The following is a 26,036-nucleotide window of genomic DNA, read 5'->3' as shown; positions in this document are numbered from 1 at the left end:
TTTTTTAAAATGTTAGGATTCTATGTATGATCTCCAGGGCCATCTTAGCACTATACTTTAAAAGATGTCCATTTTTGTCATTAACACATATATCAGGGAAAGAATGAATTTACAGAGTGTCTATTGTGCAGCTCATTGAGCGTAAATACTTTTATGACATTATTTAGCATTATTGTCCTTAAAACAGTTGTGGTATGTGCTCTCATAAAGCTCCCCATGTATCACAGTAGATAAAACTGAGAAACCCAGAGTCAGTGTAAGCACACAGAAGCGAACTAACATTTCCAAAGCTTCTTCCGCCTCCCAGGAAAAGTTTGTACGCAGCTCCTGAGAGAGCTAGAGAAAGGTTACCTTTCTACATGGACTGAAGACCAAAGGCAAAGAAAAGCTGTTCATAGTTTTGTAATCCTGTTAAGACCACCCATGGGCTGGTAGACTCCTCCCACTAAAAAGCCCTCTTAATTCTGTGTCTATAGAACCCAGTTAGCCAGCCCTAGTGGTCTAGTGGTTAAGATTTGGTGCTCTCACTGCTGTGGCCCTGGTTCGTTTCCCGGTCAGGGAGCCACACTGCCCGTTTGTCCATTGTCATATTGTGGTAGTTGCGTGTTACTGTGATGCTGAAAGCTATGCCACACGTATTTCAAACATCCGCAGGGTCACCCATGGTGGACAGGTTTCAGTGGAGCTTCCAGACTAAGACAGACTAGGAAGAAGGACCTGGCTGTCCACTTCTGAAAAAAATTGGCCATGAAAACCCTATGGATAGCAGTGGAACATTGTCTGATACAGCACCAGAAGGTGAGAGGATGGCTCAAAAAGACCAGGCAGGGTTCCGCCTGCTGTATACAGGGTCACTAGGAGTCGGAATGGACTCAATGGCACTAACAAAGTGCCCATTGATTTTAACTTATAATTCAAGGACCAAGTCCACCATTTGGGAATATACTCTATTTGTTAGATATTTAAAGGAAAAAAGGTAAGTCTCAAGTTTTTGCTCAATCAACTTAAATTGCACTTAGCTTGCTTCATAAGTGTCAACATGTTTTCCTGAAGGTCAGTACTTAACCTCTCCCCCTATGTGTCTTTAAATAGTCTTTATAGTCTTAATCATCAAAAAAAACCCATATACACACACATATATATATACACAAAGCTAGTTATGATTAATGCTAACTGAATTATTTCATTTGGAGATATAGTAGCTAATTTTGCTCAAAGACACCTGACTGTAGGCAGCCAGGGAGACAGTCTCTTTACAGGTGAACATCTTACACAGTAGAAGATTCAAAACCCTACTTACTCAAGACTTTGGAGACCAGGCACCAGCAGCCTTTTACCTGTATTAACTCCAAAAAATTCATAGTAATCCTATGAGTGTTAAGATACATAATTATTTCACTTTTGCAGAGGGAAAGCCAAGGCACAGAAGTTTTAAATTACACAGCTGCTAAGTGGTAGAACTTGGGTCTAACCAGGCTGTCTGGCCCTAGCCGGAGTTCCTCAAATGATATACTGATGGATCTCATCTGAGAGGCCTCATATTAGCCATAGAGATGTTTGTTACATGCCTGTAGTGGCCCTCAGAAAGATATGTCCAAATTCTACCCCCTGAACCTTTGAATGTGGCCTTATTTGGGAAAAGGGTATTTGCAATTGTAACTAAGTTTCTTGAATTGTGATGTCCTGGATTTAGGGAGGGCCCTAAATTCCATAACAGACATCCTTATAAAAGAAAGGTAAAGGGAGATTTGAGACATAAGAGATTTGACACAAAGGAGAAGGTGACACAAAGACAGAGGAGGAGATTGGATTGACGTATCTAAAAACAGGAACATCAAGGATTGCCGATGTCCCTTGCTGACATCTTGATTTTGGGCTTCTGGCCTCCAGGACTGTGAGAGAATAAATTTCCATGGTTTTAAGCCACCTAGTTTTTGGGAATTTGTTATGGCAGCTGTAGGAAACTAATACAACACCTCTATTTTTCATGCCTTGATTGGTTTCAGTGGTTCCCAAGATTTGTTTCCTGGTGACATGATAAATCTCCTAGTCATATGCACGCTCTTCCAATTTCAGGATTCCAGTAATTATTTTCTTAATTTCAGAGAGTTTATTCCAATTCAAGAAGATATTTACTCACATTAACAACATCAGGAGGGAGACTAAGCTCTGATCTAAGGAGATACATTGACATTCATTCTCCTGCATCCTTACCTTCTCTGCAGTGGGCCCTTTCTTTTGTAAGTTGCTTGAATCTCACCTTAGAAATAAGGAAAACACTTCCCTGTGACCCTGTAGTCCTCTGATCATCATCTCATGATCTTTTCATGATTAAACATCTAATACTGATGGTCTCCTAGCCTCTGCCTTTTCACATTCTCTTCCCTTCAAAGGAGAAAGTCAACTTCAACTGCTGATGGGTCTCTTGACCAAATCTAATTACTTTGCTTTTTATCCTTTGGGTGTATCTGACTGCAGGCATCAGACGCCTACACCTTTTTATGAGCCTTTTTTCCCCATGTTTTTTGCTCCCATGGCAACCTTGAAGCTCCAGGTCATGGCATGTGTTTGCTGAATTGGGATGATTTTTTTTTTTTTTTTTTAATGATCAAGTTCCTCTAGATTTTAGGATAATGTTGGAAGCTTTCCTGCTTAGTCTTGTGGTGGCTCCCCTTGCATTTAGGACAAAGATTTAGACTTTTTTGTCTTGTTTGTGAGACTCTTAAATATTTTGCCCCTCCTTGTCTTCAATCTCTTTGCCTTTCACTCTTGTATATCAACCCTGTTACTTATTTCTTTTAGAGCACGTTTTGTTTTTTGACTCCTTGCCTTTTCAAGTTTCTGAGTATGAGAGTTTGTCGACCATCTTTGAAGTCTGATATTGTACTTTTTTGCAGAATATTATTTCTGACAAGAAAAGATTTAGCTCATTAAATTTGGCAAATTTTATTCTAAAGAGAGAATATTTTAAAGGAATTTAAAGGACTTTGAGGGGTTTTGCAGAGGGAATGGTGGTATGTGGTTTAGTCGTAAAAGTGACACAAGACACAACCTCACAACTCAAGACTAGGTATCAAATCTACTGTTGGCAGACTGGGCCTAAATGGAAGGGATCTAAAGTGAGTGGTGCCACCTTGGTTTTATAGCTAAAACTTTTCTTTTCAGACACTTACGTACAACTTTTCATGGCACTGGAATGTTTTAAAGGTATTTGGCGTCCTTTGACTATTCCATTCACTGTTTGGAGGTGAGCAGTTACAAGAGGCAAGAGAGACAAAGTTCTTTAGTATAAGTATAAATTCCCTGAAGAAAAGGTCTGTGTATGTCGGGTTGCAATAGCCAAGGGTAGGTCTCCAGTGTAGGCCATACAATTTAAAATGTATCTATGCTCCTTAAAATGATCAGAAAGTAGATTCTGCCCATAGACCCCAAGACTCAAAGATAAACTCCTTTATAAGGAATGTCGCAGATTTCTTGAAAGAAAGTGTACATTCAGTTTGCATAAACCAGAGTGACAAATGTTCATCTTCCTCCCAAGTTTTCAAGAGCAAATCCCCCATCACAGACTTTCCAAATGCCCAAGTGACATTACCATTTGGCATGTGGTAGATGGAAGAAGTCTTGCTTCCAGATTTACATCCCTCTGTAGAGAATATTCAACTTAAACCCAACATTTAAAGTTCAATTCTGTAATCCTTCCAACATTACAGAATTGACAATTGTGTTCATAATACCCTCAGCAGTTTTTATAATAAATTGACTGTTGGAAAGGATTTGAACCTGGAAAAGGGATCGTGGGCCAAAAGATGCCCTAGTTATTTCCTTTGATTACTGCCCCAAACTAGGGCATTGTTATAAAAAAATTGTCTAGATTGCATTAAGGTCTGTTTTAAAGCTCTAGTAAGGTAAAAGATTTTTTATAACGAGGAACAAGTGGGTGGAGGAAAACCAAGAAGGATACAATCTTCTCTCCAAGGGACTCATCTGACCAAAGAGCATGAAATTAATCAGGAAACACACACGAGGGGTATTATCATAAGGCAGAGGTTACAAATTAAAGCTCAAGGACGCATACACAGGGTTACACGAACAGCTCCCCATCTAAACCTAGTTGGTTCTAGTTCTTAGTGATTGATTGACTATTTCCTTCATGAGAAGCTTGAGAAGAGAAATAAGATACATCTGGAACCAGATGAGGATCCAAAGTTATTGTATCTTCTTGACTCCTTCTTAAGGCCTAATATAGAACAAAAAGTTGTAAAGGAAACTTTGCTAAATCAATAAAATTAGCTTCCTTTGAATGAAGATAATCTAACTTGGATTTTGGATATAATACAAACCTCCCTAAAGAATGTGGGGACTTCCCCTTTCCATGGCACAAGAATCAGATGACTAGGAGAGATTCTGGAGCTTGCAACATCTTTTTTGGTTTCTGAGAAGGCTCTGAGAAATGTATACCAGAAGACTGCATTAGTCATCTTAGGAAAACAATGTCCTTTGCACTAGATAAAATCTGCTCGTTTGTTTAGCCCTTAAAGTGATTCATGTAAGACATCTAGCATGTAGAACCCTGGAACACCCAGCATAGGGACAAATTTGTGTACAGAGAAATTTGGCTTGTGCCTTCTTGCTCCTGCTTACCTTTCCATCAGCAGGAATGTGTTGGCATCAGCACTGATACTACTTAATGATTCCAGGGTTCTAAAGCAATATCGTGACACAAGCTTGCTGCCTCTCTCCCAGTCTACCTCCTTACCCAATTATATAGAGCAGAGAGGAATTTGCTTGGTCAGTCTCAAAATGCTGGTAAAAGGAATAACTTGAGCTAAGAACTTATTTCACGGTAGCCCCATTCCACAAATGGTAGAGAATCTGTTTTTAATATTGAGGAGAATGGGACAAACACCCAACCTGCCAAGCACTTAAAACATTTATCCTGCCAGCCTTATGAAATAGAATGTGTCTCTATTTTATGAATAATGAAATGGACTCAGTAACACAAGATCAATCGCTAAGAAGACGCTGGGCTCAAAACTGAACATGATCTGTGATCCCTTTTGTACTACATATGCTGCTACTTATTTTTTTTTAAAATCCCACAGATTGTAACCTGTATTTTTATAAGCTGCTTTCAAAGTCATAATCCCACTGCTTTAACATACCAGTTAACTTTTCAGAAAGAGCTGCGTAAAATAGACACGGGAAAGGGAGTTAAGGAGAGTCTAGAATAAAGCAACATAAACATCTTGCCTAGAGGGTCCAGTACTTTGTACTGGCCAGAGAATGTGCTTCCTTGTTCTTTGGAACTTTCTGCCTGTCTCAGCTGAGGGACTGAATTAGGACATGTGAAATATTAACCTCTAAGGCAGATCTTGGGGTCCAAGAGGGCAGCAAAAAGCCTTCACCACTGTCTTTAAAGTAGCCTTTTCAGAATAAGGGACGTTGCCAGAAATGATGCAGTGAAGTTAGGCTATTTCTGAGACTCAATGTAAAGCATTTCTCCATTTCACTGCTTGGTTTCTTATGATTTTAGGAAGGCTTACTCTACTCTGAAAAAGCCAAGTTGAGCCGACAAAAAGATTTTTGCAGCCTACTTAACTGGGGAAATGGGACTATGTTATTGAACAATGAAAAAAGAAGTCCTTAGAAGATTTTCTTGTCAGTGCTGACACTGCTGTAGGGGCCTCCGTAACAAAACACGCCTGAGCTAAGGAGGTATACCCAAGTTAAGTATTTACAGAGAGTGTGTATCAGTGCTTTTAACCTTTGGAAATGATGCTGCAGGACTTTGAGGACATATAAAGCCCTGAACTAAGAAGCTTTTCCCTATCTTGCAACCAAGTCAGTTCAGAGTGAAGAGTTCCCCATATGGTTAATTTTGGGTAGAGGTGAGACAGCATAGCAGCTAAGAGTTCAGGCTTGGGAGTCTTACACACTTTCACCATTTTCTAGCTCTGAGGCTTGAGGCAACTTACGTAATATTCATTTCTTCAACTGCAAAATGGGAATATAGTTTGCAGAGTTGTTATGAGAAATCAATAAGAGCTTACGTAGAGACCTCAGCGCTTAACATATAGAAAGTGCTCAACAAACGGTAGCTATGATGAAATCAAAGCTAAGTTTCAGAGACACTCTGCGTTGTGTAGTTTTGTGTTGCATCCAACATTGCTTTTCTGCAGGAAGTGTTTAAACAATTTTAGAACAACTGGGACCAGCAAGTAAACAGCTAGTAAGTAGAAACATGGAGGGATGTAGTGCTTTCATTAGCAAGGCCCAAGTGAAAAAGTGCCAGGGTCTGCCAAGGTTAGAGCCACGTCCTGTTGAGCTCTAGCTACTGAGCCTACAGAAGGTAGATTCTGATGGGAACAGGACTCTGGAAACAAAATCTACTTTAAGTTACCCAGAGAGGTCAGTTCTAATGGATCCTGAGTTGAATCCAAGCCTCCATCATTACCACTGGGAGTTTAGAAGGTCTAGCTCATATCACCTGGGAAAATTTTACTTAGGAGCTCCTAAAACATCCATGTCCATGCCACAGCCAGATCAATTAAATCAGAATCTCTGAGGGAAGAGATGCAGGTGTCAATATATTTTAAAGATTCCCAGATAATTCTAATTTATTGACAAGTTTGAGATCCAATGGTCTACGTCCACATTGCTTTGTCCCCCTAAAGAAATACCAAGTAAGTCAGACTATTGAGCTGGAAGAAACCTAGGGAATAATTTGATCACACTCTTTCATTATAAAGATTAGGGAATGAGGGCAATAAAGAGTGTATGACTTGTTTAATTGTTAAACAGCTGGTTGGAGATAGAGCTGGTACTAGGAGAAATCCAGATCCTAACATGAGACTCTATTGTCTTATTCCTGGAGGGTATATGTGTCAGTTTTTCAAAATTAGTTTTTAAGAAGGCTGTACAAAACCCATGACATAGTGACTGAACCAAAAATACCTTCCATTTAGTAGATATACCAAGCAAAGAACAAGAAGATAGCCTAACAGAATAGTTTGAATGTGGAATTTCATACGTTTTCTGAACCAAAACAGAAAAAGGATTTTAAGTGGTCTGATTAAACATTGTTGCCAGATTTTTTTGCCTAGAGAGCTGGAGTCCTACTTGGTCAAACTGGCTCATTAATGCTGACTTGGCTGCTTGGAAGAAAGTATTTGGCTATGTTTGAGATGCAACTCATAGATCAAAGAATTCAAATTTATTTCAGTACATTCTCTACTATTCAGTGCTTGACCTTTTAGTTTTTTTTTAAAGCATGATAAGAAGTTTGAGTTCTTGAGTTGGCAACTTTTAATATTCTTGACTTATTACGCCCTCTCCTAATTTTGTACCTACTCCCACCATTTCGTTTTTAGAATAAGTTTTTATTATGAATATTTCCTACTAGAGCCTGAAGAATAGTCATCATAATAAAGAATGTTTAGGAGATCTTAAGCTTTAAAGGAGCTTAATACTATCCAAATGAGGGCCCATTTTCTAGACTGGGAAATACAATCAATTCACTAGAAATGTCTGAAAATTGTTCACAAGTTGAACTGAAGTATTAAGTTTATGATCAATTATACAATCATATTTCTCAGTTGTTTCAGTCCAATGACTATTAGTTTGAACACTTTACTCAAGTTAGAAAAAGTAGAAAGTGTCAATTCATAATCAACTGTGCTCTACCCTCTTGGCAAAGCTTGGCACAAGTTAATATGCTTATATGAACAAAGACATGCATAGAAGATTGAGTCTAGAATCCCTCATTACACTTATTCAGACTCGAAGAAAGAAGGTAGTGTTGGGATATCCCTGTGGTCTTTTGACCATGTGGAATTTTTTGTGAAGATGGACACATGAGGCTTAGGGTTGGATTAATCGACATTAGAGCGTATACCCATCTCAACTTTAACATCCCAGCCAATCACTCCACCCCAGTTCTCGAGTCTGACCTCCTGTGGCTTACACTTAACAGAACAGGAAAACTGGAATCCAACCTTATCCTTTAGCTTACTTCTACAAAGGGAAGGAGGTAACATTGACATTCTGGAGGTTCAAAAATCATGTTTCCGTCATTGCTTTACATCGCTGGCACTGGATCATTTGGGCTATGCTCTGCCATGGTACCCCTGACACCAGGGACCATCTGGATGTGGCTCAACCAGACTGTGGTTCATGTGCTCTGTACATCTCAGGTGAGCTGGGCAGGGCAATGAAGCAGGCACAACTTAACATGGAAAAAAGAATGGGGGATTTCTAGTATACAGTGTGTTCAACCCAGACTTACCAGAGCTCTGCTTTTGGGGCTTATTGGGCCCAAATCCCCCTAATGATGTGTATTTGTTTTCTTATTTGCTGTTGTTCCTTTTGTACTTGTCTCTCAGGAGCCATGTGGGGAAGAGAGATTGGCAAGGTAATGACTACATCCTTGAGTCAAATTTATAACATTAAGTATCACGCTAAACAACTGTATTGCTGCTTCTCTTTCTATTAGAGAGATATTAAGTCATCTGTGGAAGGAAACATGAGTGATTCCCATTAATTCTGAGGAAAGGCTACTAGGAATCCATTGTTCTGGGAGAAACGATAATATGGCTTTTTGGGGGTTGTGAGGAGTTTCGCAAAGGCTACCATTTCCCATACACCTCGGGCTTTAGGATCAAAGGTAGCTGGCCACATGGGGGGTAAATTTGTACAGCAAGCCAAGATATTTTTTGGAAATGGCCAGTGGATTGAAGTGGTCCAACACGGCAGGCATGTCTGGAGAGGAGGGGGGACAATGGAAAACTTCTTATGGCTGAGGAATGGGTAGATGGTAAGAAGTCTAGAATAAAGACTTGGGCTCAAATGTCAGGGTTCGCATCTAACCTAGGCAAGAAGATACTTTTACCCCCACCCTGAGACACTACTGCAGGACCAGTGATGGCACTCCCTGCCTCAGTCACTGGAGCACTTGCTTCGGAGGATAAAACCCATTCTGTTTTAGTGGTAGCACAATAGCCTGCACTGGGATGCTGTCATAAGGCTGGGGGCACCATGCTGCAGTGACAGTGACAGAAGGGGGCTGTCACAGAGTTTGACATTTCCGGTATTGAAATGATAATAATCAGAGATTATAGCAAAAAAGCATGTGGAAGGAATTAGATTTTAAAAAGCTACGGTGTCCATGGGTAACTGAGATGAGTGAATGGAATAAACCAGTTTTAAAATTTGCATTTAGAAGAACTCTATTTTGTACTATTAGATGGTAAAGTAGGATACTGTACTTGATTCTGCTTCTCTCCCATCCTAAATCCAAGGGAAGAGAGTTTTCTAGAGAATGAACAATATACCTGAACAATTTCAGGGTTTTAAATTTAAGAAATATACTACTACTACCATGGAAGCCTCTAGAATGTTTCTATTGCAAGCCCTTGGGGCAGTGATTTGAGAAGCAGCATATGGAACAGTACAAAAACAGTGTAAATATATGATTTTTCCTTTGCATTTGGCGTCTACAATGGCTATTATGCTTGACCCTTGCAAGAAAAGGTTAAAAAGCTACTGAATCAAGGTGAGAGAAAAGGACTGTCCTTGTACTATTTGATTCCTCAGCCAATACACCAACACTATTCACATCTTTTCAACAACTTTCCCTCATATCTACGTATACTTACTCAAACTTACAAGCAGATATTTCATTGTTTTCATGTCTATCTTTCCCAAGTTAGGTTAGATACTTCTACTCAAAGTAACTCCTCTTCCTAGCTCCAAGCTAGTTTTTAAATAAATCATATAAATGAATCTCAGCAGTTGGTTTCCTAGAGTACATAAGATCAAGTTGTGCTTTCTCGTTCCCACATGAACTAATCCCGAATTAAGTCAACATGGATGTGCCGCATATCCGGCATGTGAACTTCAGGGGAGAATGGTTTATTCATTTGAGGCTTTCTGTGAATTCGTCTACGATACTTGTGCACATAAACCTTAATTGTTAAACACGTTCCACTTTCTACTCAAGTGCCGTTACAAAGTCATCTTGAAAGTCTATGCGGATGTGAGAAAAGTTAAAGAAAGCATGATATTTAGAAGCGTTTGCATTTCAAACGTTAAGCTATAAACGAAGAGCCACATACACTAGCAGAATTATTTTATGATATACCACATCGGGGCACTTCAAAAGCAGGCAGGTAATCTTAAACTTTTCCTCTTCCAAAAACCAGGGCAAGAAACACAGCCTGATGTTTGGTTTCTTCTTTAATAGCCTGGCTGAATTATATTAAATCCCAGTGTGGTTTCCCTTTCCAGGCAGAGCCCCACATTTTTATAATCCTCAAAGCCATTGCTCGAGTGTTTCTGTCCCTTTCTGCACTCATGTTTCAGAGACATGCTGTGTTGCGGAGTGTTTAAAGGAAGAAGCATCCAGCTGCCTTGTAACATCAGCACAGAGTAGTAAAACTGAGGTGTACATAGTAATTGTATATAGACAGGTGGAACTTCTTTTTTGTTACATTTCTGTACACAGACCAAAACCATGCAAAAAAGTTTTTACAGTTAAGATCAGCATAAGTTATCTGATTCTACTATGTTGTCTCTGGGTTCTACATGGACTTTTCAGTAGAATATGTCCTGTGTTTTAGTGTTCACTCTGAGAAGACTTAGAATACCCCTTAAGAGTTAGCATTAATCTTCCACGAGAGATTTACCATTGGCTCACATTTCCACATCTGATATGATCTATTCTGGTTGGGCAAGAAATCCACAGCCAAGAGGGCATTAGAGCTTCATCTCCAAGAATAATGGTAACCCTGTTATCCCCCATGGTTAAGAATAATTTTTTTTTTTTTTCTGAGGAAGATTAGGCCTGAACTAACATCTGTGCCAATCTTCCTCCACTTTATATGTGGGTCGCTGCCACAACACGGCTGATGAGTGGTGTAGGTCTGCATCCAGGATCTGAACCCATGAACCTGGGTCACTGAAGTGGAGCACACTGAACTTAACCACTATGCCACAGGGCTGGCCCCCTAATTTGTTTTTTAAACCACTTATTGGTTACTACTATCTGTGCTTGATATATCAATTATCACTTTAAAGGATCTTTTGTCATGTTTTAGCTGATTTCCCTTAGAGAACAGTTGGTTGTTTTTAAATAAGATGAAGGAAAAAGGAGTCACTTAAAAACAAAAAGGGACTTAGTATTTATTTGTCAAATTTCAGGCTTACAGAGAACCAGCAACCTGATAAGCAGCCCTCTCCCCTCCTAATACCAGTATTCTACCATGAGGAAGGCTAGGAAGTATCCAGAATGCTACCTAAAAGGCCAGGGGAACTCTTCCAGAAGAATAAGAATATAGGGTCACTTGCTTACTTGTTGGTTGCTGGTCAAATTATATAGGTTAACAAATAAGAAATCACTAGGTAATTTCAGGTTCGGGTATATAAGCAGAAAGGTAAATCTGCCAATTTGTTTTCTTGCTCTTTGAGGTGATATAATTAATGCTACTCAGGCATTGAAAATTTAGGAGACAGGATCCAAAAAAGGTCCTGAAATAGCTAGTCCACCTGCTTTGAACTTGTGTGTACACAAATACTCTAAGAAGCTGCTGCACAGCACATACGAGATGGACAAAGTGGCAGAAATGCACAAGTGTCCTTGAGCTAAAGGTCACACTGTCATTATTCTTTCATCTTTTGGGAAATGGTATTGGACCAAATAAGTATGTGGGAGCAAATAAATGCATTTTAAATGGAAGAATGGAAGAATACTAAAGGGCAACACGTTAACCCATGCTAAATGAAACAGATTTGGGATTGCCTTTTTTTTTGAGGAAGATTAGCCCTGAGCTAACATCTGCTGCCAATCCTCCCCTTTTTGCTGAAGAAGACTGGCCCTGAGCTAACATCCATGCCTATCTTCCTCTACCTTATATGTGGGACGCCTGCCATGGCATGGCTTGATAAGTGGTGTGTAGGTCCGTGCCTGGGATCCTAACTGGCAAATCCTGGGCCACCGAAGTGGAGCATGCAAACTTAACCACCATGCCACCAGGCTGGTCCCCAGATTTAGGATTTTAATTACTACAGGATTGAAGCAGCTACATTGAAGGATAAAGTGTTCTAATGTATGGAAATATCTGTACACTGTTCATTCACTGCAAACCTTCAATGAGTACAGGAAGTTCCAACTACAATAAAAAAGCCTATCACTTAATATCAGACTTTTGCTTACAAAACATAAGTAGATGTGACAGGTTTTGTTTCATGAATTCTATATATAAATCCAAGTTAATGTAACCAAAATTGTACTTGTTAGAATCATGTAAGTCATCACCACTAATTGGTCCCCCCTTCCACAATCACCATTAATTTATCCCCCCTCCCTTCGTACCTTAGGAATCATGAAGCACAATCAGCAAGATTGGAGGAGTAATTCAAAGAACCTTGTAACTGCTAGAGCCTTCCAGAAAAAGCCACCCCTATGTGACCTCAAACATTAAATATTGTTCTTAATCTAATGAAGCTTTCAGGAAGTCAATTTCTACACTACCTTTGGCAAGTCATTTAAGTGACAAATAAGTTTAAAATAGATGGTAGTGTTTCAGAGAACTAAGTTAAGAGTCCTTAGGAAATGAAGGCACTACTTACTGGTCATCTTTCTTGGATGTAATAATAATCAAAGAACACAAGGAAAGACCTCAAGTATCACCTCAGTCTGTACAGATTTCTGTACAGATGGCAGAGTGCATTGTTTCCTTTGTCTCTCCCCTCTAAGTTATAAAAAGCTTATTCTGGGATTTAAAGAGTGACTTTGAAGATTTTCTAATAGATATATTCCACTGGATTGTTTTCTTAAGTCATCTCTTCTAACATAAAAATCATTCCAGGGCTGAGGGAAGGAAAAAAATCCAATTTTTACCGGTTGTGTAAAACCAAGATGTCTACGAAAATTGTCCTAGTTATGTCATTAGACAATATTTTCAAAGGCTCAAGTCTTGAATATTTCATTTCCTTTTTTTCCTTTTAAGATACACTCCTGAAGTAGCATTAATCAATGACTGTGAGGAGCCTAGAAAAATGCTATTTTTCTTCCCCCAACCCAACACAATTTTGGTCTTTTTACTTTTGATCTAGATATTATTCTACAAGTTTGAATAAGTAGTGTCTTAACTTTACATGAAGTAATATTCAATGCAATGTGCTGTTTCTTATAAACCTATACTGCTAGCCCAATAAACAACTCAGTTTGGATATTTTAAAAGGCAATAAGTGCATTAACTCAAGAAATCATCCATTCATACGGTGCCAAAAGAATTGCTGCTTCCCAAAGGGTTTAACTTATGTGAAATGATAAATTTATATACTAGGACAATCTAGTGTTTCTGGTTTTCTAGTCTATAAAGACCCGTTTATTGGATCTATGTCTGTGTCTTTTAAGTGTTGTTCAAAATCATCTCCAGCTGCAGACAGCTTTAGTATGAATAATGCTGGGTAACCCTCTGCTCCTTTCAAGTTAAACGAGTTTGATTTAAGTTAAGAGTGAGATTACTGTATTGTCTAACAGTTGTGCTAAAAACCTATGAAGTATATTCTTTTTTCTATTTCTCAGAGCTTTTGCTAGAAATTGGGTTGAGTATTTGTCCTTTGCATTAAGTTATTATTTACAAACCTGCCTAGCACTCCGAGTCACATGTACCACTTAATGGACAAGGCTTGGCTTTAGGGCAAGAGGTTGGTCAAAAATCTGACTTACCAGAGGGAGACTTTCCCAGAATAAGCAGATGGGATGACTGGTCTTCCTTCTCCCAGGCCTGTGGAATAGACACCGTCCCTATTGGGTTTCATTACTTTTTCAGATGACAAATCATGAGGATATCTAGTGGGTCTATTGTTCTAGCATGAGATGAACTAGTAAGAATGGTTCCTTATCAAATGCCATTTTGCTGGGCTTCCATTGAGACCTCCTGGCCCACTATGAGATATTCATTTTTATACTGAACTACAAAAAGGCTTCTGGTTAGACTACACAGGAGTGTCCACATCAATGACTTATTACAAAGGAAATTTCCTTGGTTCACAAGAAATGTAATATTTAAGCAAGATGTGTCATTATCTTTTAGAGCAATCTCGTCTGTTCTCTGAACCATTAATGACCTGTTGCAAAATTCCGTGCCTGCAGAGTAATTGATACTTAAATACTTAAGAAAAACATGGGATGGATATAAGTGCTTAGATAGGGGCTCCATTTGTAGCCTCTCTTTATCATCCCTATTATGGTCATTAAATAAAAGTAATTGGAGTTGGTCCCTGAAGCTTTAGACAGATTCACTCCATGGTGGCATCTGATCTTTTCTAGTCTTATTATGTAGGCATTTTTAGCATCAGAGAATGCAATTAGATCATTCATTTCCTTAGCTGAACTCCATAGCCCTGTGCAAAGACAAGTCTTCTCTGAAAGCCACTATTAAGTTCCTAATCCAATCTTTATTAAAAAGACTCAAGATTGTAGACAAGGAGGTTAAGACAAATCCTCAAAAAAGGAATGATCAAGCCCTTCTATACCCCGGAGATGCCTTCTAGTGCAGCAAAATTTGAAATTACAAATATGTTTATAGTTGTAATGTTTTTAAAAAATAGAATATACTCCTTAACAAACTATAGAAGCACGTAGATAATGAGTTCCAGCAAAGAAACTAGAGAAAGAAACAACACTAAGAAATTTTCTTAGTCCCTATAAAATAAGCAAAGTTCTACTTTTAGGGCTAATTATCAGAAGAGGGATGTGAATAAAATTTCTTTCTCAAGGTCAGTCTCTCCAGTGCTGAGGTTCCCTGCCCTAAATTCCACTCTGCATTTGTACCTCCATCTAAGAAATTACCTTACGAGGGTAAAAACAAATGCCATCCCTTTTGACTCTTAGGAGCAGGCCATCCATTTCACAGTGTCCCAGCCAGAGTGGTTACACAAATGGTAAGTTACTGGCTACCCCAGATTTTGCACTGAATCCATGCTATTAGAAAATTAAAAGGGCCTTCAAATACTGACAGCTTTTTTTTTGTTCAGAGCATATGGGGTTTGGTGATTGATCCCTGCTCAAAGCCCCTACAATTTAGAAACCGGAAACAAAGTTTGCCCCTGAATGCCAGTATCAGCACTGCCAAGTTAATTCATGTAATAAACCTATGTTCCTACTATGTGCCAAACACTCTTCTACAGCTTGGGATACATCAGTAAGCAAAATAAAGATCTCTTCCCTTATAGCGTTTGCACTCTAGCAGGGGAAACACACAAATGTATAATAGTCTTTCAGAAGAAGATAAATGCCCTGGGAAAAAGAATGCAGAGTGAAGGGGATTGGGAGTGCAGAGCTGGGGATGGCTTAAACAGGTTTAGAAACACAGAAGCAACACCATATTTTTTAAAGCTAAATTTATTGAATGTTTATTATAGACCAGGTGTGATGCTAAGACTCTCTCATTTAATCCTACGGGGAAGGTATCATCATCTCTATCTGAGAAGAGAGAAGCTGAATTACAGAAGTTAACCAACCCACTGAAAGTCACACAGATCTAATAGTATGCTCTTAACTTCTTTGTTTTAGAAAAATACAGGCGAAGAGAGAGAATTAAGCTAGTTCTTCAGAGACGTGGAATGTGTTTTAGCCAGAAAATACATTCAGGAAAGATGAATTGATAGCAATGCGTAAAAAATATTTATGTCAGCTTGGCTAGAATACAGGACCCGTGCTGAGTTATAAGAGAGAAAAGGTTGAAAGGTGGGTCAAACTGGATTAGGGTGGGTTTACAGAACTATATTTTGTCTAGACAGTACTGGGAAGACTTTGAGGGTTTGAGCAATGGTGTAGAGGTTGGGGTGGTGACAAATCTGAGTATAGAGTCACAGTATCAAAGAGTCAGATAGCTTTGTAGTATGATAGTTGTGTGAACTTGCCACTTTGAGTGATTCAACACTGCTGTTTCTTTCATTTAAATACTCAGCTAATCTTTTTGAAACAAAGCCTTTTATTTATTTTATTTTATTTATTTGAGTTCATAATAGTTTACATCATAGTCAAAGCCTTTTAATTGAAAGGTTAAGGTCTAACAATCTCAAATGCCAGATTCGAGGTTATCTCATCTTGCCAAGCTATGATGCTCGGTGACCCTCAAACTTCAAATAAACAAAGTGTCCTAGGGCGGCCTTAAAAAAAAAAAAATCAAAGGCTGTTATGTCTTACAACCTTCATTCTAAAATCCATTTCATCTTTAGAAAAAATTCCCATAATGTGAGTTTTTTTAAAACATAGAAGTAAAATTATATTTTGAAATGTGAGTATCTAAAAGAACATCTTTTGAAAAAGGCAGCTATTAACGAAAATAGTCATGTCATTATAGCTCTTCATTTAAAGCAGAACATATAGCATTTTTCCATTTATATGTGTTTCTCCATATAACTATTGAAAGACTAGAATGATCAGTAACACCAAGGAGATGCTGGTTAAGAAAGGTGGTACTTAATAGGGTGAGAGGCAGAGTTCTACATCTGGTATATTTAGAATAGTGATATTAGAATGACACATGCCTTTTTGTATTTTTAAAATTAAATTCCTCAGAGATGTGCTAATTTGTCAGATAGCAACATTTAAAATGTAGGTAAATCAACAACCTAACTTTGGGTAAGGACAGAATCGTGAAGATACTCTAGCTTCAGTCACATGACATGAAACTCAAAAGCTAAACCTACAGAGTGAACATGGGCACATCTGAAAGCATAGAGAACGCTGTCCACAGCAAGCTTCCGACGCCACTGACTTAGACGTCATTAACTGATACCTACCTGTCCAAAGTTGTTGAGAAAAGCTCCTGATATATTAAAAAATGAATGTAAGTTTTGAATCAAATGGTCACTAGGGTTTGAAAAACCTCTGTTACACTAAGATTTTGAAAGTTAGTCAGGGTATGGTCGATTGTTGGTTTCCAGACTAGTATTCTTGGACCCAATGGGGTCTGTGTAGATAGTACAAGTTGGCAACCTAAATTAAGCATTTTGAAGGGCCAAACAGATGTCACATCTTTACCCATAACACAGTTGCACACAAATTAAAAAACCAGGTTTTATTGATTTGAGCAGAAATTGTAAGCCAAAGGGATAACATTAATTATTCAGTGCTGAGCCAAAGGTTTCATCTATTCTCTCAATTTTTATTAGTTCTTCAGTAAAACATGTGGTAGTCACTTTTAAAAGGAGAAACAGAAGGAGAATAAGAAGTTGGCCTTGGTTGAAATATCAGATTGAAAACTGTTCACCACTACGATTATTATTAGCCAGGTGACGACATCCATCGGGTCAGATAGGCAGATGCGCCATGATGAATACTCCATTGGTAGAAGTTAAACCAAGGACTTGAAAAGACCACGCCATCTGGAGAATTTCAGTCGCAGCTTGTCTGCCTTTCTGAGGCCCTGAGCAGATATAAACTAGAGGAACATATGGAAATTGCTCCTTATAAATAACCTTAGAGTTTAAAAAAAGGGACTCAAAACTGTTTTACTTATGCCAGCAGATGATAAGGCAAGCTGAAGTTCCCCAGTTTGCTCACTCTATAATAAATTATAATTAACGTTGCAGACGGGAGTAGCTTGAGTCACTCATTCACCTGGCCATCTGGTTATTGTTTATTGAACACCTACTATGTGCTATGCACTGTATTATGCTGTGTATACAGTGACAAAAATAGACATGGTCTCTATTCTCGGGGGGCTTACAGTATAGGCATGGGAGAGAGAATAAGCAAATAACAGCTACAACTGATGCTAAGAGTTCTAGAGGAAATGTTTCTGATTAGGGTAGAAAGCTTTACTGCTATTAATAATGTTTAGTAAGAGAAAACAAAATTAGTACTACTTCAATTCTGTATAAATTGCTGACTTATTAAGATCAACCATGGAAAAATGCAACTTTTGTTTTAAAGTCTTAATTATCCTCTTCAGTAGACAGTTTCAAAATTATGACATTTACTTAAAACATTAATTAGATGGGGATATTTGCGTTTACTGTTTGGGAGTCTCCTATAACCATACCACAATCTGGAAGGGTGTCTGTGCGACAGAGCCAGTGGGAGGGAAGAATCTTGTGATATGCTAGGTTATTAAAGACTGTCAATGAAGTTTCTTGCAAAATTATCTTCAAATCCAAAGTTCTGAATCAACACTATTTTCATAAACACCAGAAAGAAACACTATGCTCATTTGGCATTCAGTTTTGTCACTTCAGAAGTGCAAGCAATTCAGAGATGACACAAACCTCTATACTCTAGAACCAAACATGTTCTGTGGCACTCTTAATTATCCGAATTTCTAGGCGTACAGTAGTGTCACTTTCAGATCAGGTCAAACTACTGAATCACAGATTTAAATGAAGCAATTATGAAAATGTAACCAGGGGCTCTGACAAGTGGCTTTGGTTATTTAAGGAGCACTACCTAGTTACAAGAGCATTAGCAAAAGAATATCACATAACACTTGGTTAATGTCAGCCTTCATCAAGAAAATGGACTTTTTACCACCCCAAATAGTAAGCCCTCAACAAGTGTTGTTGGCACGAAATCTAACAGTCCAGCTCTTAAGACAGAATGTGGTTGTATCCATAGTTTCTATTAAAAAGTTCTTGCATAGAAAGCCGAACATGTGTGTCTCTATACACTATCTGGAAACAGAGGTGCAGAATTTATTTTGATCATGGACATACCTAAAAAATACACAACAGTCTGTAGCTTAGCATGAAGCAAATATTTTATCTTAGACTGTTCACGTGTCTCCTGAATCTGGCAAACCTTTGACTCTCTCTTTTCCATAATTACCATTTATTTCCATACCTCTCCTCCCTCCCACCAAAAATTTTTTTTTACTTAGTTCCAGCATTCCTCCCCAATCTTGCCTCATCACCATCCCAAGTTGCCGCTTCCAAAAAAGCTATTCTGCCCTGTATCACGTACCTTGCTCCTCACAATTAGTCAACTCACATTACAGTGTTATCTTGATATTGTCTATACACATAGCATAGGTATTAGAACATTTTAAGTAAAGAAACTTTGTGGGATGAACTCTTCCTTCCATCTTCTCCAAAGGGACTAATGAGAATCTAAGTTGTAAGAGATTCTAGTCATAACCGACCAACTTTCATGGCTGAATTCTTGCAGTAGCGCCCTATCCGACCTCATGACCTTCCTGATTTGTATTAATCAGCTATCAGTGTTCAAGTCCTCCATTCACAGTCAACCTTCATAACTAGAATGCACAGTAGATATACACATAGCACCTGTTCCCTGGAGAGGTTGATCTCTTCCATTTACCTTGGACACACACACACACACACACACACACACACACACACACAAACCCTGTGCCTTCTCATGTTGCCTATAATACTTACAGCCTTCACCTACTTGAATTCCTACCTGTCATTCAGAGTTCACTCAAGGTGTGTCGTCTCAGGGAAGTCTTCACTGACCTCTCACCAGCCCTATATTTTCCTATACCTGCCACGACCTTTTGTCGCCCTTCGAGTTGTGTAGAACTCTTCCTCTAATTCAAAGAAGTTTTGAGGTCAGGGAATCATTTGTCCTACTTTTCTAGGCCCCACACAGCCTGGTAAAAGAGCAGTAAATTGAAAATATTAGAGGTAACACATATTTTCCACTTGCTCCTTAATATTCAGTTAGGCAAATCTTTTCTCTACTTTGACTGGTGATTTTTCGTGAAATAGTTTTTTCTTCAACTGCTATTCAATCTCTACTCAAACCCATTCTGCCAGTAAAGCCAGGTTAATTCATCTGAGTCAGCATTTTGTTCTCCTGATTTCATAGAGTCCTACTGCTTAGCAAATAAAGATCTACGCTCTTGTCCTAAAAGCCAAAGCTCAGTGCAATCCATCTCTCCTTTCCAAATGATACCACCTCTTACCTCTCTGCCACATGTGCTTTCTCTTGGCCAAACTGCCAGTCAGTATTCTTTGGACATACATCTGCATGATTTGCTTATGAGCTTCTGCCTAGAATGCATTTTTCTTCCTACCTTTGCTGATCTGACTTCCACCACTCCTTTAAAGGCCACGTTCCTTATCACACCTTAGTCCTTTGTTTTCTTCAGACCCTACTCTGTACCGCTTCATTATAATAAAACCATATGTTTGTTGAACAGCTGTCATTTTGTCTAAATTTCTTGTAGGCAGCAATTGTTGACATCTATGTGTCCTTTAGCAGGTGTTAGGCAAATATTTTTATCCAACTTTCAATTACAACCAAATTTTAGTCACTGAGAACTTTAGACCAGCTGGACAAATCAGAAACCCCAAAGGACAAGTTATCAGGCAGCTAAGCAAGCATCTATGCATGAAGATTTCTTTCAGAAGACAGCTTAGACATTGAACGAAACTATCATTTCAATTCAAGTACATGTATGTTTCTGAAAAGCTTCAGCTATAGTTGAACCTTTGTCCAGACAGAAATCAATACTAAATCTCCTTCTTATCAACCAGCTATGGATGGAAGAGCCTGTTCTATCAGTTACATGTTTGTCTTCTATTTCAAAAATGAGATTGCATTTAAGATGTTAGACTTTAAGGCAAAGGTTAAAAAAAAGAAACCCCAAACAAAAACAAAGAAAATAATACCACCACCCAATGTTCATTTAATTAAAGCACAGCCGAGACCCTCCTTTAAAAGACAGATATTTGAGCACCTACTATGTGTACAGTTCCAATTTGTGATCCTGGGATCTAGAGGTCAATTATATGTTTCCCATCTGGATTAACATTGTGCCCCAAAGCCAAACTGGCTCAGCATTCTTCATATGACTATGCCAGCCCTCTGACAAATGTCCAAACACATTTGGCTTATTTCTGCTGCACTAAATGGTAACAAAAAGCATGCTAGCATCTGCATTATATATTATAGAAGATTAGAAGGTCTTGGCCTTTTAATAGGGCACTCAAAATATGAAAAATAAGTGAGGTCATTTGGGTAAAATGTTTACAACAAGGAGGCAGCTGTGTTCAATATGGACACATTTAGTGAAATTATTCTTCACTTGCCAGTTATTTGGGTATGAATTAACTCTAGACCTTGGGAGGACTCAACTGTCCTGCCCAGAGGAGATTTAAGTGGTACCTTAAGAGTCAACATTTGTGTACCTGTACTGGTTGATGAAGCATCTCCACACTCTCCTTGACCCTCACACTGAACAGTTTCAAGGTATGTAGGAAAGACAGTCACCTAATTTTCAGCCCAAATGTGTTCATCTCTAGATTTTAGCTCACTTAAAGCTCACAAGCAGTGAGAACAAGACCATTTTCAATAACAGCTTAGCTATTGCATTGAAAATTATAGTTCTAGAATAGGTACATTTCGGAAGCAACAGCTCTGAGGAAGTATTTCTTATGCCTCCTCCTTTAATTTTAATTTTGAGGCAACTCATTTTACTGATGGAGAAAATGAAGCTCAGATGACATATCTCTTGTCTGAAATGACAAAGCTGGGTTGTAGACAGAGTCAGTTTTAGTTCAGAGCACAAGCTCCTAACCACTAACCTATGTTGCCTCCTCAAAACCAGAGTCCCAATTGTCTACTTCTAGATTACACCCTTGTATTTTTCAGTCTAAGGTGTGATCTCTGCTAAAAATCAGTCTCTGATTAACATCAGTTATTCTTAGGACTGTTTTGCAAGGTGCGTGAGGCAAAGGGTTAGAGACGTTAGGTAGCATGCCTAAGAAATAGCAGAGCTGCGATTCCACCACAGGTAGAGTCTACGTCCTTTGCTTCACATCATGTAGACTTTCTTCTAGATTTCTACTCAGTGGGAGTTCTTCCACTGCCAACGTAGCAACACGCTTCACACAAGCGGTACTCACTAAATATTCAGATATACACCAAGATTCGAACTGCAAAGCTTCATGCTTGAATCCTGGCTCTACCACTTAATGATATGACCTTGGGCAAGCTGATAACTACTGATCACATTGGAGCTAAAAAATGGAGATATTTTTTCTTTCTTAAGTTACTTAAAGTGAAAATCAAATGGGAGAAAGGAACAGTACTTCATAAACCATAAAGCTCTATAAAAACTAAGTACAGTAGGTTCATTTACCAATTTGGAGAGGCCTTCATCTACACTCTGGGCATGGCATGAAAAACAAAATAAAAAGTTTTATAGGTTAGAGAAAACCATCTGGTTCAAGGGTAATGATTTCGTTTACTGGAATCATTTTTAAAAGAAGTAACTGGGACAGTTTCCTAATAAATGGAGATTAATTATGCTCTTTAAAACTTCAAAGGAGGGGAAAGGATTTGGAAGTGAGGTGATAATATAAAACTAAAGAGCATATCAAGAAAGCAACACTAGAGAGAATAGGAAAAATGTCAAGGTCCATGTTTTTCATCTTTCTACATCCTAAGATTCAGTTGAACTGAGCTGTGTTTAAATGTTTTGCTTTATTATTTCCATGACTGTAGGAATTCAGCTACTTTGCTATGTTTTCCACTGAGCAACTGAATTATGAAAGTTACTCTTACATCATGTGGAGGATCTGTTGAAATACAGCAGGATAGGCCCTACTGCTAGAATTTGGTTCAGTGAATCCGGGATGGTAACCAAGAATTTGCATTTCTAACAAGTTTCCAGAAGATGCTGATGTTGCTGGTCTGGGGAACAGACTCTGAGAACCACTGTCTTAGATGAGTTTTCCTTATCTGTGAAATTGACACCAAGCTAACTGAGCGTCCGATCTTGAAAGACTGAATGAATCTGATAGTTAATTGAGAACTTACAGCACTTCACCTGTCATATAAAAGGTCTAAGTCTGTTTCAGAGTAACACTTTGCATCACATTGCAAGGGAGAAATAGGCAGCTTTTTAACCAGAGAAAAGGTTAAATCACGTATTCCTCACCCAAATTGCTTCCAGGTTGAACAGTGTTTCCAACCCTGCTTCTCCAGGATTGTTACTTCTTATTTTTTACTCTGTGTTCCCTAAGCGACAGCCCTCACGCATTCTGCCTCCTGGTAACTTCCCTATAGCTGAACACTGACTCAGCCTACCTCATTCCCTCAGAATTCATACCATTTAAGGCGGTCAAAGGTCACTTGCCCTTAGCCAGCTTGTATAAATTTTGGCAGCAGAGAAAAATTGCCAGGCTTCTTCTACATTGAGGCAATAGCTCTTACGTTCCTGAAATTTCATAAGCCTTAATGTTTTGCTTTCTTGATGACATAAAATTTAGCAAGAGTTAGACAATTAAGTATTAGGATTAAAATAAGTTTAGAAGAAGAAGAAAAAGATGAAGTAGGAAGAGAGGAGAGTCTACCTTACTTCTTAAAAAAGTAACTTCCATTTTTAGACCAGGAAGCAATTTGTTCAGATTTTGCTTACCCTAGAGTGGCAGGCTTCCTTCCAGGACAGGAGAAGGATGCGGGAAGGGGAGTAACCATGGCAACCTGCCCAGCTATGTGGGCAAGGATAGTATGGGGCCACACGCACACACACGGAAGACTTCATTTCTAGCCTGGTCACCCAGGTTAGTACTGGTGGTCCTTCCCTTCCCACTTCCTCCTGCTATAATGCTGACCGCAGGGGGAAGGATTGCTCCCTCTTGGTAGGGAGGCTGCGGGAGGGTGGAGAAGACTTCCATGAGACCAGAGGAGGTCGGCATGACCAAACCAAACTGCAGGCTTCCAGGCGGAGAACAGAGAGTAACTCCCTGTCTGTTCTAGCATGAGCACGGCACATGTGCTGGCTTTGTTAATATTAAGTGCCTGAATGATTAACATTTTTCAGGTAGACAAGCAGTGTCCAATTTTGACAAAGAAATTCTCCATTCCAACTTCAGTTTTCACAAAGATATATAATTCAGTTGTTCAGGGGGTAAAAACAAAACAAAACATAATTTTCTGAGTCAGAGAGAATAAAGTATTCTAAGCATATTAGATTAACAATCTTTCCAACAGACCCACGGGTAAGTACTATTTCTCTCTTCAGATAAGAAAGCTTAAGTAGAGAGAGGTTAAGCAAGCTGCCCAAGGTCACGTAAGCAGCAGTGGTGTAGCTGGGGTTTGAACCGAGGCAATGGAGCTCCAGAACCCATGCTCTCAACCACTGATTGTGCCAGGTGGGAGGCAGCAACTGGCACAAACGCTAGCCCTTTGTGTCCACACTCAGTATCATTTGCTCCCCTCATCAGAAATTAGTGTGTTTTTTGTAGGAGACTTGATGGCCTGCTTTCTTTCTCATTCACACAATTAATCCAATCAGGATACAATACCATGAATTAGGTTTCCATGAAACACACATATCTGACGTCACAGCTATTTCATCCAACTGTGATTCTGGCCTACCTCTGTGCAATACAGTGGCACAACTTCAACTTTAGAATTACTCAGCAGCACCAGGAAGAATTTTAAAATACCACATCTTGTTCCTCAGGTGTTACACATTGCCAGGGTAGTTTTTATTCTGGTTCTGTTTGGAGGACCAGAATAAGACTGAACCTTATGTGTTCAGTCAGTTACCAAAACCTCTCCAGCCAGTCTGTTGTCAAGTCTTGCCCCCTGGGGAGGCAGGTTCTGCTGGACATTAGGGCAACTTGACACCCTGAGGAGCTCAGTCTTCAGCAGCCTTCTCAAATAGTTCAGCATCTTAGCTTCGTCTTTAACAAAAGCATTAATTACATCGTCAAGTCAGGAGAGACTGAGGAAGAGAAACACATGAAGCCTTCAAAACTATCCAGGTAGAAAATATGGGTGGCAGCCAGCTTAGGCTTACGGACATATGAGGGTAGAATTAGAAATGAAGCAGCACATACTCGCTGGACCACAAGAGCCCAGGTTTCCTCAAAGCCTCTTGCCAGCCAGGAGCCACTCAGCAAGGCATATGTCTTCCTGCTCTCTTAATCTTCAGATAACTGAGGCATGGCCGAGGAGGCCAATAAATACCACCCCCAACCAGCTGGTCAGCAGCCTCCAGAGGTCCCTATACGACCTTTGTGCCAACTAGTATCTTAAAGGCAATTCCCTTCAACCCAAACAGTGACAAAAATCAATTCAATCTTTTGAGCAAGGCAACAAATAAGCCTCATACATAGGAATTTGGACTTTTAGTTGAATCTAAAACTATAAAAGTCTTGAGTGAAAATGCAGACTCTGGATTCTGTCCTTAACAAATTAAGCAAGGCTTTTAAAGTGCTGTGGCTCCCTTCCCTCTCTTACACACTCAGGTGAAGGTTAACGGTGCCCAAGATCACCAGAACGGCAACTGCATGTGTGTCATCGCTCAAAGCTGAAGACTTTCCTTTAACATCTGCTTGTTCTGGTCACACGTTAAAATGGAGGAACGTATACGTTCAGAAGAACTGGTTTCTAGGGCAGTCATTTGGATAAGAAGAGACAAGTTGGGAGCGGGAAGGGAAGGGGGAATTAAGTTAATTCACCAACGACAGGCAAAAGAATCCAGTCTGTCTTAGAAGGAAACTGATTAGGAATTTAGAAGAAGTAATTTGTCCCAGAAACACACATTGGAAAAGACCACGAGGCCTCCTTTGTGCTCCTTCTAGGAGACTGTCCACATTGCACACTCCATGTTGTATAAGTGTGACATTGTTGACTGCCATATACTCAGCACTTCACCAAAAGGTCCTTCCCCAAAGATTAAGGAGAGTTCCATCCCAAATACTCCTGAATTCTCAAGGCAATAAACTCTCTTCCAGTGTCATTGAGGCCTATCTCCCTTCAACGAGGTAGAGACAGAACCTGGGGTGAGTGGGGCACCTGTCCCGAAGCAGAGCAGCCTGATCAAGATCTGGCTGCCGGTGTAAGAAGCAAGAATGGAGAGTGTCATAGAGCATGGAAACAAGCCATTTGGTATCTGCAATGCTCCCCCTTTCCCAGCTAGCTCCTCCCTCCCCAATAGACAGTAGATGCTCCTGTGTGGGGAGCCAACCTCAAGCCTGTAGGAAAATCTATTATATCCCCCATCAAAGCCATTCCCAGAGCCTTATCAGACGTCTTGAAGGCA

At 39.3% G+C, this 26,036-nt stretch overlaps 1 protein-coding gene across 11 annotated transcripts in view; it reads right to left on the bottom strand.

Annotated features, from left to right (window-relative positions):
• DAB2 (DAB adaptor protein 2) overlaps window positions 1–26,036 on the bottom strand; it is a 162,218-nt gene that overhangs the window by 22,529 nt on the left and 113,653 nt on the right. The window contains exon 1 of one of the 11 annotated variants that reach the window (XM_070586932.1): window positions 13,730–13,785. The exons of 9 other annotated variants lie outside the window; for them this stretch is intronic. The gene's annotated coding sequence lies outside the window, so the exon portion shown is untranslated. Of the gene's footprint in view, window positions 1–13,729; window positions 13,786–26,036 lie in introns of those variants that run through there. One more of the 11 variants, XM_070586927.1, reaches the window with a different exon arrangement.

The sequence above is a fragment of the Equus przewalskii genome, chromosome 20 (assembly GCF_037783145.1).
Source record: "Equus przewalskii isolate Varuska chromosome 20, EquPr2, whole genome shotgun sequence".
In the NCBI taxonomy this organism is placed as follows: domain Eukaryota; kingdom Metazoa; phylum Chordata; class Mammalia; order Perissodactyla; family Equidae; genus Equus; species Equus przewalskii.
The sequence above is the reverse complement of the archived record's forward strand: the minus strand, read 5'-3'. Positions and strand labels throughout refer to the sequence as shown.